At 37.1% G+C, this 13,670-nt stretch overlaps 1 pseudogene; it reads left to right on the top strand.

The window, feature by feature from the left end:
- The first annotated feature begins 6,725 nt into the window (after nt 1-6,725).
- On the top strand, nt 6,726-9,029 carry LOC119543791 (annotated as a pseudogene).
- Nucleotides 9,030-13,670: the final 4,641 nt, after the last annotated feature.

Below are 13,670 nucleotides of genomic sequence, written 5' to 3'. Positions count from 1 at the left end.
TCTTGTTGATATTCTCAAAGAACCAACTTTTGGTGATATTTATCCTCTCTACTGTTTTTTTGTTCTCTATGTCATTTATTTCTGCTTTAATCCTTGTTATTTCTTTTCTTGTACTTGGTTTAGGATTGGTTTGCTGTTCATTTTCTAGCTTCTTCAGTTGATCCATTAGTTCTTTGATTTTGGCTCTTTCTTCCTTTTTAATATATGCGTTTAGTGCTATAAATTTCCCCCTTAGCACTGCTTTTGCTGCATCCCATAGGTTTTGGTATGTTGTGTTCTCATTTTCATTCGTCTCTATATATTTAGCAATTTCTCTTGCTATTTCTTCTTTAACCCACTGATTGTTTAGGAGTGTGTTGTTTAACCTCCAGGTATTTGTGAATTTTCTAAGTCTCTGATGGTTATTGACTTCTAATTGTATTCCATTGTGGTCAGAGAATGTGCTTTGAATAATTTCAATCTTTTTAAATTTATTGAGGCTTGTTTTATGTCCCAGCATATGATCTATTCTGGAGAAAGTTCCGTGAGCACTAGAAAAGTATGTGTATCCTGGTGATTTGGGATGTAATGTCCTGTAGATGTCTGTTAAATGTAATTCATTTATCAGATTGTTTAGGTTTTCAATTTCCTTATTGGTCTTCTGTCTGGTTGATGTATCTATAGGAGAGAGTGATGTGTTGAAGTCTCCCACAATTATTGTGGAAACATCAATTGCTTCCTTTAGTTTTGCCAGTGTTTCTCTCATGTATTTTGTGGCACCTTGATTGGGTGCATAGACATTTACGATTGTTATTTCTTCTTGCTGAATTGCCCCTTTTATTAGTATGTAGTGGCCTTCTTTGTCTCTCAAAACATCCCTGCATTTGAAGTCTATTTTATCTGAGATTAATATTGCTACACCTGCTTTCTTTTGGCTGTAGCTTGCATGAAATATTTTTTTCCATCCTTTCACTTTCAGTTTCTTTGTGTCCCTGTGTCTAAGATGAGTCTCTTGTATGCAACATATTGATGGTTCATTTTTTTTGATCCATTCTGCGAATCTATATCTTTTAATTGGGGAGTTTAATCCATTTACATTCAGCGTTAAAACCGTGAAGGCATTTCTTGAATTGGCCATCTTATCCTTTGGTTTATGTTTGCCATATTTTTCCCTCTCTCTATTAATATCCTTTATTGTACCCATACCGAATCTCTTTAGTACTGAACCTTTCTCCAAGTCTCTCTGTTCTGTCTTTGTTTCTCTGTCTGTAGGGCTCCCTTTAGTATCTCCAGTAGGGCAGGTCTCTTGTTAGCAAATTCTCTCAGCATTTCTTTGTCTGTGAAAAATTTAAGCTCTCCCTCAAATGTGAAGGAGAGCTTTGCTGGATAAAGTATTCTTGGCTGGAAATTCCTCTCACTCAGAATTTTAAATATATCGTGCCACTGCCTTCTTGCCTCCATGGTGGCTGCTGAGTAGTCACTACTTAGTCTTATGCTGTTTCCTTTATATGTGGTGAATTGCTTTTCTCTTGCTGCTTTCAGAACTTGCTCCTTCTCTTCTATGTTTGACAGTGTGATCAGTATATGTCTCGGAGTGGGTTTTTTTTGGATTTATTCTATTTGGAGTTCGCTGAGCATTTATGATTTGTGTATTTATGTTGTTTAGAAGATTTGGGAAGTTTTCCCCAACAATTTCTTTGAATACTCTTCCTAGACCTTTACCCTTTTCTTCCCCTTCTGGGACACCAATGAGTCTTATATTCGGACGTTTCATATTGTCTATCATATCCCTGAGGTCCATTTCGATTTTTTCAATTTTTTTCCCCATTCTTTCTTTTATGCTTTCATTTTCCATTCTGTCATCTTCCAGGTCACTGATTCGTTGTTCAACTTCCTCTAGTCTTGTACTATGAGTGTCCAGAATCTTTTTAATTTGGTCAACAGTTTCTTTAATTTCCATAAGATCATCCATTTTTTTATTTAGTCTTGCAATGTCTTCTTTATGCTCTTCTAGGGTCTTCTTGATTTCCTTCATATTCCGTACTATGGTCTCATTGTTCATCTTTAGTTCTTTGAGTAGCTGCTCTAGGTGCTGTGTCTCTTCTGGTCTTTTGATTTGGGTGCTTGGGCTTGGGTTATCCATATCGTCTGGTTTTTTCATATGCTTTATAATTTTCTGTTGTTTTTGGCCTCGTGGCATTTGCTGAACTTGATAGGGTTCTTTTAGGGTTTGTAGACCTATTGAAGTCCTTATCTCTAATTTATCAGATCTACAGCTTCGTGGAGTACACTTTCTCTAACTAACCAGCAGGTGGCGTCCACGAGCCACCTGTTCTCCACAAGCCAGTTCTCCCCTGCTTAGCCTTTTTGGTGAGTGGGGGAGTGAGTCTTGTGGGGCCCAATTGGTGTACCAAGCTTGCGTGTGTAGTTGGTGTTGCCTGCCCTGTATGTGGGGCGTGTTTCTGGGCAGTCGGGGAGGGGGGTTGGCCCTAACAATCAAATCTCCCTGATGATCCTAGAGTTTTAAAGCTGCTGCAATAGTCTAATCCTTCAGTTCAGTCCTGCCACAGTTTGTCTCTGCCACTGACCCACAAGTCTTTGGTATTGGCGTATGGCTCCTGAGACTTGCAAGTGGGCCCCTCTTCCAGGCCGTGCACCCCGGGTCCTCTGTTGAGGGATGACTGTGCTATGTCACAGGTGAGTGCCGTCCCCCCAGGGCAGTTCTGGGCTGCTGGGCTGTGTAGGGAGGCTCCCAGTCTGCTGAAATGATGGCTGAATGGGGCTTTGTTAATTCACACTGCTCCACCTTCCCAGCTCTGGGACATTCAGCTGAGGTTGCAGGGAAGGCTAATGTCCACGCCCAGTTTTGTGGTGTGTGCCTGTTATTTGAAGCACTTCCATCACACTGGGTTGTCTGGGGCAGCTCTGGGCTATGGGGCTGGCGATGGGCAGGAGTGTTTCCTGTCCACCAGGATGGTGGCTGTGAGCGGACACCCCCCTTTTCTTGGGAAGTTGTGTTGTTTAGTGAATTTTCTCAGCCACTGGATTATTGCCTTTTGTCTCAGAGCTCTCTTAGTTCTGCTCTTGACTTGACATGCCCAAATTGCAATTCTTTGAAGCTTTCTGTATTGGGCTTCTTAGAGTAATTGTTTTAGAAAAAGCAAAAAGATTTAAAAAAAAAAAAAAAAAAACAAAACGGGCCCTCCTCAGAGATCTAATGGGTTATTGAAATGCTAATAGACAAAGCAACCAGGGCCATTAAGGAAAGGTCCACAGGGCAGAGAGATCAGCTTTTCTTCGGGATTTGCATATGCGCCTCAAGGCCTGAGCTCCGCCCTTCCGCTTTCTGTGTTCACCAGAACTCCAAAAATCCTCTGCTTTTATTTTGGAGTTTTTCGTGTTGTTTTTTTTCTATGCCTGTCTCCTCTCTGCTGGGCTGGCTGCTCTCAGATTCTCTGGTGTCTGGTCTCAGTCTATCTATGGTTGGAGTTTGAATCAGTAGAATGAGTTTCCGATAAGAGCAGCCACTGCAGTTCTCCCTTCTCCTTCCCGGAGCTGACAGCCCCTCCTCCCCCAGGACTGAGCCTGGCAGGGAGGGGCGCGGGTCCCCTGGCCGCAAAAACTTACAGATTTTGCTGTTCTTAGCAGTTCCACGTTTTCATGAGTGTTGTATGAAGTATGCCCAAAGACAGATTGCTCTGTGGTGTCCAGTCCACGCAGTTCCTGGCTTTTTACCTACTTTCCTGGAGGAGTAACGAAAACTTACAGCTCACCAGTCTGCCATCTTGCCCCGCCTCCCACCAGAAGTGTTTCTTACCAAAGGATTTCATAATCAAAACAAATAGATTTCTTACTGTGTAGTTCATGATCTAATTATTTACATTATTTCTGATAAGAATTCCAATGTGCTATTTTAACTATTCTCCTTTATGAAATGCATAAAATATAGTAAATCACTACTGTTCACTGTTTGATAATACAATGAAATAGCCTCTCTGAGGTCTTGTGTGTGTGTGTTTGTGTGTGTGTGTGTGTATGTGTGTGTATAGAAAGAGGTATTTCACAAAAGTTATTTTCCAAAATTGACTTTGGAATTTACATATGCTGAATTTCATATATATACAAGTTATTTACAATAATGATGCTAAAATGGCTTTAACATGGTCTCTTTTTCCTAGAACTTCAACTAATTTCTTGTAAAGACATAGCAAGTTTAATTTTGCTATTAATAATTTTTAAATGCTTACAATATTAATGAAAGGAAGACAGAGAAAAAATAAAATACTTGGAAAAAAGCTGCTGTTTTGGAAGATAATTTAAATTAATTTCTAGGAACTTTGGTAAAGAGAGAGAAAATAAACATTACCAATTTCAGGAATTGAAAAGGTGATGTCACCACAAATCCTGCATATTAACAAAGATAATTAGGGAATATTGTGAACAAACTTAGGTCAATAAATTCAATAATTCACCTGAAATGGAAAAACTAATCAAAAGAATCAAGTAAAAAATGAATCATTAAGAAATAAATAATTTGTATAGTCTTATGTCTATTAAAGAAGTCACATTCATAATTCGAAAAGAAATGGGCTTAACATCAGATGAGACATAGATGAAGAAATGATTAGTAAACTTAAAGACAGCAATTGAAAGTATCTAAAATAAAAAATGGATAGGCAAAAACCAGGAAAACAAACAGAGCAGAAGTGAGTCACTAGACAACTTCAAGCAACCTAATATATGTGTATACATGTATAATTGGAGTACTCTAAGGTGTCGGGAATGAGAAAAGTATTGAAAGAAATAATTATCCCAAAATGTCCTAAATTGAAGAAAACTATAAACCTACACAGATTTGAGAAGCTCAGTGAAATAAAAGCAAGGGAAACAAAAGAAAATTATAACAAAGTACATCATAATTGAATTCTTAAAGCTAAGGAACATGACTGTGCTGGTTTGAAGGTATTATGTCCCCCAGAAAAAGCCATATTCTTTGATGCAATCTTGTGGGGCAGACGTATTAGTGGGGATTAAGTTAGAACATTTGGATTAGGTTGTTTCCATGGAAATGCACCCCACCCAACTGTGGGTGATAACTCTGATTGGACAGTTTCCACGGAGGTGTGGCCCCACCCATTCAGCATGGGCCTTGATTAGTTTACTAGAGCACTGTATAAGCTAAGACAGAAGGAGCAAGCTTGCTACAGTCAAGAGGGACACTCTGAAGAATGCCCAAGAGCTGAGAGAGGAGCTGCAGATGAGACAGTTTGAGGAAGGCCATTAAAAGCAGACTCTGACTCCGAAGAAGCTAAGAGAGGACAAATGCCCCAAGAGCAACTGAAAGTGACATTTTAAAGAGGAGCTGCAGCCTTGAGAAGAACATCCTCGGAGAAAGCCATTTTGAAACCAGAACTTTGAGCAGACACCAGCCATGTGCCTTCCCAGCTAACAGAGGTTTTCTGGACACCATTGGCCATCCTCCAGTGAAGGTACCTGATTGTTGATGACTTACCTTGGACACTTTATGGCCTTAAGACTGTAACTTCGTAACCAAATAAACCCCCTTTATAAAAGCTGATCCATTTCTGGTGTTTTGCATTCTGGCAAACTAGAACAATGACAAAATCTTTAAAATAGCTGGAGTAAAAGAAAAATTATGCACCAAAAAATAAAGATAAAATTGCCAACAGATTTCTTGTCAAAAAAAAAAAAATGCAAGTCCAAACACAGTGGAGAAACATTTTTAAACTTCCAACTAGAAAAGAAACAAACAAAAAAATCCTTCAACATTGAATTCTACAACAGCAAAAACAAACTGCTGGAAAATAAAGGCTTTTTCAGATATACAGAAGACAAAACAGTCACCACAGACCTGCACTACAAAAAATGTTAAAAGAAGTTATTTAGCAGAAGGAAAATCATACCAGAAGAAGCCTGGATTTTACATAAGGGAGTGAGATGCACTGGAAAATGTAAATATGTAGATAAATATGAATGACATTTTTTCTCATTTTAAAATTACCTTCAAAAGATAATTAACTATTAAAACTAAAATAATAATATATTGTGAGGCTTATAACATTTGTAGAAATAAAATGTATGGCAATAATAACAAAAGCCAATAGCGTTACCACCCAAGTGGGCACATTGCCCAACACACACAGAAGTCAATGCCAGGATTTCAAGATAAGAGAGTTCATTGCAAGGCAGCCTAGCAAGGAGACAGGAGCAAGCTCAAATCTATCTTCTTGAACCACAAAGGCATGGGATTTTACGTGATTTGGAGGCGTTTGGCCTAGGGAAATGGGAGAGGATGGGTGAGATGAGGTAGGTCAGGAGGCAGGGTTAAGTGACGCATGCACACTTGCAAATTAATTATGCTTACTCATACCTCATGTGATCAAAAACGGTGGCTTATTACATTGAGTGGGTGTGATTTTTACTATTATTATTAAGTGTGGGTAACTTCAGGTCAGGGTTCCTTCTATCTGTGCATGCCCCACTGGCTAGGACTGGTTTTAACTGGTTCTATCAGGGAAGAAGAAAACAGGAGCTTATCTTAAATGAAGTAAGCCTCTCATCAATAAACATGAGGTGAAGCAAGTCCCTTATTAATAAATGTAAGGAGGTTGGTTCACCTAACAAAGAAGAGGGAACTTTTGCAAGCAAGTAAGGGAGCAGTCTCATGAAAGTGGGCTAGCTGGTGACAGTTTCAGTAGGTGGAAAATAAGGTATATTTTGGAAACATGGGTTCTTACACAATGTGTGAAATGGTATATGAGTTTATGAGTTGAAACTACAATGTGAGAAATTGAAACCATATAAATGTAAATTCTAATACAATCATTATTAGCTATAATTGAAGCAAGCAAAAGAGAAAAAATAACAGGTGGAAGTAGTAGAAAACAAATAGTAAAATGATAGTATTAACACCAGATATGTGAGTAATTACATTAAAGGTAAATTGTCTAAATACCTGAATTGAAAGGCAGAGACTTTCAGAATGGATAAAATAACAAGACCCAATGATATGCTGCCTAATCATACTCCACTTTAAACATACAGATACAAATAGGTTAAATATATTAAGGATGAATAAAGGACATGCTATGCTAATGCTAATCAAAAGAAAGATGTATTGACTATGTTAATATTAGAAAGAAAGCCAAATAATATTATCTGGCATGAAAAGGAAAAATATTTACAGGAAAAGGGGTCAATTCTTTATGATGGCACACACTTGTAAAAGTTTGAGCACCTGCTTAAAGAGTTTCACAATACATAAAGCAAAACAAACAAACAAACAACAACAAAAAAAACTGATAAAACCACTAGGAGAAATAGGCAAATCCACAAATTGAATCAGAGACTTTAACATTCCTCTTTGCTTCTTCAGCCAAATACATTATTTAAATACATATATATATTTCTTGGTCAAAAGAATGCTTTTGATGGGCATTTCTTTCCTCTTTGCTTTTTCGCACTGGTTTTGAGGGGTAGATTCGAGCTACAGAATGGTGGCATGGAGCGTGTTTGCTGCTGGTACCCCTGGGGTCTCTAGTTAAGCTGATGGCACTTCTCCCTCACTCCATAACACAGAGAGATGAGGTCCCCGGGGCACATGGTGTTTGAGTGTCTGGGCTTGCTGATCACGAAGTTCTTCAAGGCTCTCAGTGCATAGGAATCACCTGAGTGCTCTGTGGGGTGACCAGCCGCCGCCTCCACCTAAGCCCCAAAACTGCCACCTTGGATCTGCTGGTGGTCACCTCCCCCAAAGCTGAGCACCTCAGCAGCCGCCCACAAGGTTCCAAAAAAAAAATGTCCAAAAGAATTGCAAGAAGGAATTGACAGCTAGGAATTGTGCTCAAGAAGATGAAGCAGAAGAGGTGGGAACATTCTTGGAGGCCAGTGAGGAAGTCTTGACGAGTAGAGCCATAAAAAAGGCAAAGTAAAGAAATGTTGGATTTCAACCTGATAGTGGAGTGGCCTTTAAATGTTTAAAGGTTTGGTTGTGCCTTATGGAGGAGGGGAGTTTTCCGGATTTGGTGATGGCGCTGGAGTGAAGGCTTTAGAAGGAATATCAAATGGAAATAGCATAACTGGAGCCCCTTCCTTTACCAGTACAAAGACAACAGCAGTGACCAAGGCATCCTTTGGTTCTGACTGCTTTGGTTGAGAAAAAGATTTCCAATCCCAAAACTAACTGCCGCAGTCAGCAGCCCTCCTGCTCTGCTTTTGCTTTGGGTAAAGCAAACCATCGATATACCTTTCACAAGCAGTTAGTCGCATTAAACTGCTCTCTTCGTAATCGGGTAGTGACTTACCTGAACACAAAACCACTCTGTGATCTGACACCTATCTTTAAAACTATGAGAAATATTTAACAAATATTGAACAGCAACATGGGAACAGTGGCAGTAGTCATTGTGAAAGTAACGTGAACAAAATGTTGGTTGAAACAGTCTCCTTCCCTACAGGGTTCAACAAAATTACAAGAATCAGCATTTTTGTTTCATGGCAACAAAACTGAGGCTACAAAACTGAAAAGCAGATGGAGGCTGTGTCTGAAAAAAAAAAATGGAACCATCACTAGGAACAAGTGCCTCATTTACTTTTGGCAAGAGAATTGTTAGCTCTGTTTCTGGCTCCCTAAATTCTGGCTCCCTGACTGGAGTTTCATTTTCCCATGGAAATGCCAGATTATTTAGCAAAGATGTTACCAGAATAAACCAATTTCTTGGCCATTTTGCACTAAAACATTGGAGAACCAAGAAGAAGGTGGCCGTAATGAATGCAAAGGTGGAGGTGAAGAAGAGACAGCAACACAGGCAACATATTGCTGAAATGTTCTGATTTCACCCAATATGCCATTTACCCAGACAGGGAAAAATGATGTACTTATTGCCTGTGTTTCCAATCCACCAATCAATGAAGAGAAGACTGCCACCCTCGCTACCATGTTAATCCAGGTAAAAACAAGTGAGGATGCAGGGGAATTGCACCAAATTTTACCAGAGATAAAGGATGTCTGCAAACATGAAGTCTTCTGAGCATCACTGCCAAGTTTCTGCTTCCATCCCCCACCCCTGAAACTTTAGTCAGTTTTTTCTACTCTTCTACTTTGACATTCTAAGAACTTATAGATAACTTAAAAACTTTTGTGAAGTAGATTAATATGGCCAATAAAATCTTTAAATGTTAAGTGTCAAGAAATTGTATTTTCCCTTGTTAAGAACTGCCTACTGTGAGAAAATATATTTGAATGAAATTTTTTGGAAGATTTTTAAGGTTTATCTGTTTATTAAATGAACTGTTAGTAAATTCTTCAAAAAGAATGCATATTATCTTTTAATACAGCACAAATATCTATATAATATCTATAACATTTGATAATCATAAAATCACCTATATTTTCTTTATTTTTTTTTGCTAAATTTGAAAGAAGTCTATTAAAATCTAGACGTAAAATTTTTATTTAATCGATTTTAGCAAATTACATTAAGTGTATTCTAAATTATGCTTGCCAGATTATGAACCAGCTGAGAAACAAGGCAAGTGAAAAGCCATATGGAGCTAATACACCACTTGGTTACTGATAAAGGGCTAAGGTGAGGGTATAAGTGTATTACTGATAAAGGGCTAAGGCAACAGTGTGGTAAGAAAGTCAAATTAGCCTGCTAATCGAGCTGCACGGAACAGCAGTGCCAGGCAAGGGGAGACGTATAGGCAGGTATAGTCCTGTCACTGGGGGACAGAGCAAAATTGTGTTTTCTGTGAATAGGCAGAAACCTTAGAGGCAAAGGGCAGAGCTAGGGTGCGCATGCTGTTTTTCTTTTACCAAATTTACAAATCAGATAAATCACAGCATCTGAGGTAGGATCAAGAAAAGGGACCAAGAGAGGCTAGAAGTGTTGAGCTTCTTCAACATGAAGGAAAACCTTCAACAATAGGGAAGAAGTCTTATCTGGTTGAATAGGGTTTTCCAAAACGTCTACCATTAAAATGACACTTAAACTTGAGGTACCTTCTATTGTCAAAATATTTTGAAATACAGTACTTAGTATTAGGAATTCAGCTGTATAACATAGATCAAATTTCACACCTAATCTGCATTTGTACCAGAAAATACTCTCAAAAATTTTACAAATATTCATAGTTCAAATGAACTACTGGAAATCACCATCTCAAAAGATACAGAAGTCAATCAGATGCTTTATTTTTCTATAAAACATTACAAAGAGGATATATATGTTGAGCCAGTGACGTGTTTCAACAAATTACTAGGGCCTTTTGTAAGTCTTTTTGTAAATACAATGTGTTCAGGAAAGCATTAATTTTGTATATTAATCAGTAAAGCGTCTGTGTTATTTTGACCAGATTTAATCCTGAGCGTAATGTGCATAATACTTCCAAAGACTTCCCCAGGTGCACAGACAAATCTAACAAATCAAATTTCCTTTTTAACTAAACATATTGGCAAACGGTGGGGCATTAATAAGTTACCCCTCTGGAAAACGTGAAGTGAATCTTGAGAGAATGATGGGAAATCTTTTTCAAGACAAAAGCTTCTTAGCATGAACATAACATGAAAAAATGAAAATATATAACACATGGTCCAATGATTAACCCTGGATCCTCCTGGAATGTCTTTTGCATACAATAGATTATTGGCATTTACCCTTTCATTATTGTCTTCTTTGTCTTCCACAGTGGAATACTGTTCTTTGAAATATTCAACCCACAAAAATATGCACTGCTTTATGTTTTCTCTATGTTGTCATCAGTTTTTGGAGATGATATTTAACTGTGTTAAGGGTCAAGTGAGGTGGACAAAAAATGCATGTCTGTTTTGTTGAAAATAATTAGAATAGAAAAAATTAGAGTTGGAAATGAACCAAGTGTTCAGAACTGATAAGAAAAATGGTAAACAATAAAAATCATAGAGAACAAAGAAAGTAAAGAAGCTCTTTTAATATGTAAGGGCTTAAAAGAAATTGGGAGTGAATTGCTTAATGATAGAGGTAAGGAGGTTAATGCAAGCTAAACCTGATATACAAGGAACTTAAATTAATCATTGTCTTCATTATACAATTGAGAAAAACAAAGAAGCCTGCAATTAACTTTTCTTTTTTGACATAAGATTATACATATATACATATGTTCATATGCATATACATATGCATACATCACATACACATATGCATGATTGTGTAGAAACACATTCATCTTTGCAAAGCCAGATTTCTTTCTTTAACATGCTTGGGTAATTACTTTTCATTAACCATTTGTATTACTTTGAGGAGCAGAAATTCTTAATATTTCCAGACAACTTAATAAAAATGGATTTTCAAATCTATTGCAATATCAAAATATCTCAATAACCTAAGTCCTTTCAAAATAATCTATGAAAAAATACCCAAATAAAGATATTCCCTTATAAATATATTTCAATACATTTCCCTATGGATGCAATTATCTTGATTAATTGATTTATTCTTTACAGCATCTGTATCAGAGATGTGCTACAGTTAAACATCCTCATTTTATAGATGAGGAAAATAAGAAAGACAAGTTATGCAAAGTCCCCCAGTTCACAAAGTTAATGAATGGCATAACTCATGCTTGAATGCAGGTAAGCTGGAGTCTAGAACACTCGAGTTTAGCCATTTACCTATAGTTCCACTCTGGATCTAGCTATATAGCTATCCACCTATCTTTCTATTGATCTAAATCCATTTATTAATCTATCCATCAATCCACCCATTAATCTACTTTCCTATCTGAATATTCATTTAATCTGTGTTTTAGAATTTTTCATGGATTAAAACTGTATATCACATATAAATAGGTAGAATTCAATATTGCATTTTTTGAGGGAAACACTATGATATAAATAAGGTTCTTGTTAAAAAATCAGTTTTAGCTATACCCAGTGCTTTTATGTGACATAGTTATGGCACAATAAAAAATTCACAGTTCTCAAAGCATAATAATTGAAAAACATTGCAAACAGGCAAGAAAGGAGGAATAGTAACAAAGATTGTTCAAAGTACTTCAAACATGATTAAATTGGAACAAAGCATTAGTAAATTTAGATTTAGATATGCAAATTGACTGTTTTGCTTGAAAACAGTCAGTATGTATTTAAAATACATAGCTTCTGCATTTCACATAACATACAGTATGTGAATTAATTGTAATGGACCTATCAAATTTTAAGTGAACCAGAGAAAATATTAAAATATTATTTTTTACTAAAAAATCAAATGGTCACATTTTATTTTGATAAAAAAAAATTGAAAGACGTTTTCTTCCTTGGATGGATAATAAGTTTTGCATTGAAGTCAATAAAATTAAGAATTTAGGTCTGAATAATTTTGGGTACATGAGAAGGGAATCAGAAAAACATAATGGTATTAGTAGGTAGATGAATTTTTTATTGGTCTTTATTTGCATAGTTTATATACATTAGCCAAAGTCCCATTGTCTAAATACTGTGAAAGGATAGCTGGAGTTCTTTAAAATATAACAGAAATGGGGGCCATGAAATTAAGTCAAGGTTAATATTTCTTCACATATGTAATGTCCATCCAATTTGCAGAAGTGGCAAGTGAAGTAATACTTGTGCTCAAGGAGACAAAATGGCAACCAATAATCTAATAATTGAATCCTGCATAATGAGTCTATACCTAAGAATGTCAGAGAGAAGGTGAGGGATTTCAGTTCTCCAAAATCAGATAAAGAGTTGAAAATCTGGAAAGCCTGGTGTCAGATGAGATGAAAAGGCTCAATAAGGTGAAAGAGTGGAATTCTAGAACTTCTAGCATTAAGAAAACCCACCCACAATTAGAAATACCAACATGAGCCTAGTGTCCTCTGGGCCCATATATACTTTCTATAACCCCAGTTTCTTTAGGCCTTGCCAGCTACAGGATTCTAATATGCTTATAATAAAAATACTACTACAAATGTTGGATTGAATGTTTAAGAAATAAACACAAGAGTACAAGACCTGGAGAAAATGTGGAGAGAGGGATATACCTAATCACTGCTGGTGGGGAAGTAGAATGGTGCAGCCCATCTGGAAGGCAGTGTGGTGGTTCCATAGCAGGCTAAGTATGGGATTGCCATATGGTCCTGAAACTCTGTTATTGGGTATATACTTGGAAGAACTAAGAGCAGGGACATGAATCAACATTTGCACACTTGTGTTTATGGTGGCAGTATCCATGATTCACAATGGATGAAGGTGGCCTAAGGGTACATCAAACGATGAATGGAATGGTGAACTATGGTATATACATACAATGGAATATTGAGAGGCCACAAAAAGAAATGAAGTTGTGAGGTATGCCACTAGGTAAATGGATCTTGAGAGCAGTATGTTGCATGAAATAGGCCAGAAATGAAAAGACAGACATTATAATGCCTCACTAATATGGACTAACTATTATGTGTAAACTTTTAGAATTGAATCTGAGTACATAGGTTATCAGGGGGAGGCTTATTGTGATGTAAGCCTAGATTGTAAGCTATTACAGAAGTTACCTCTTTTCCTGAGTTATAATGGTTATTTCTAGATTCTGAGCTGTTGAGCTGTTGTGTATAACCTGGTCAGTCTCAAGAAATTCAGGTATCTGTGTGACACCTGAGACTCAGAGCTAGAGTTCAGTAGCTATGAATGACAGCAT

The sequence above is a fragment of the Choloepus didactylus genome, chromosome 9, assembly GCF_015220235.1.
Source record: "Choloepus didactylus isolate mChoDid1 chromosome 9, mChoDid1.pri, whole genome shotgun sequence".
NCBI lineage: Eukaryota > Metazoa > Chordata > Mammalia > Pilosa > Megalonychidae > Choloepus > Choloepus didactylus.
Note: the sequence above shows the minus strand (reverse complement) of the source record. Positions and strands in the feature narration are given on the sequence as shown.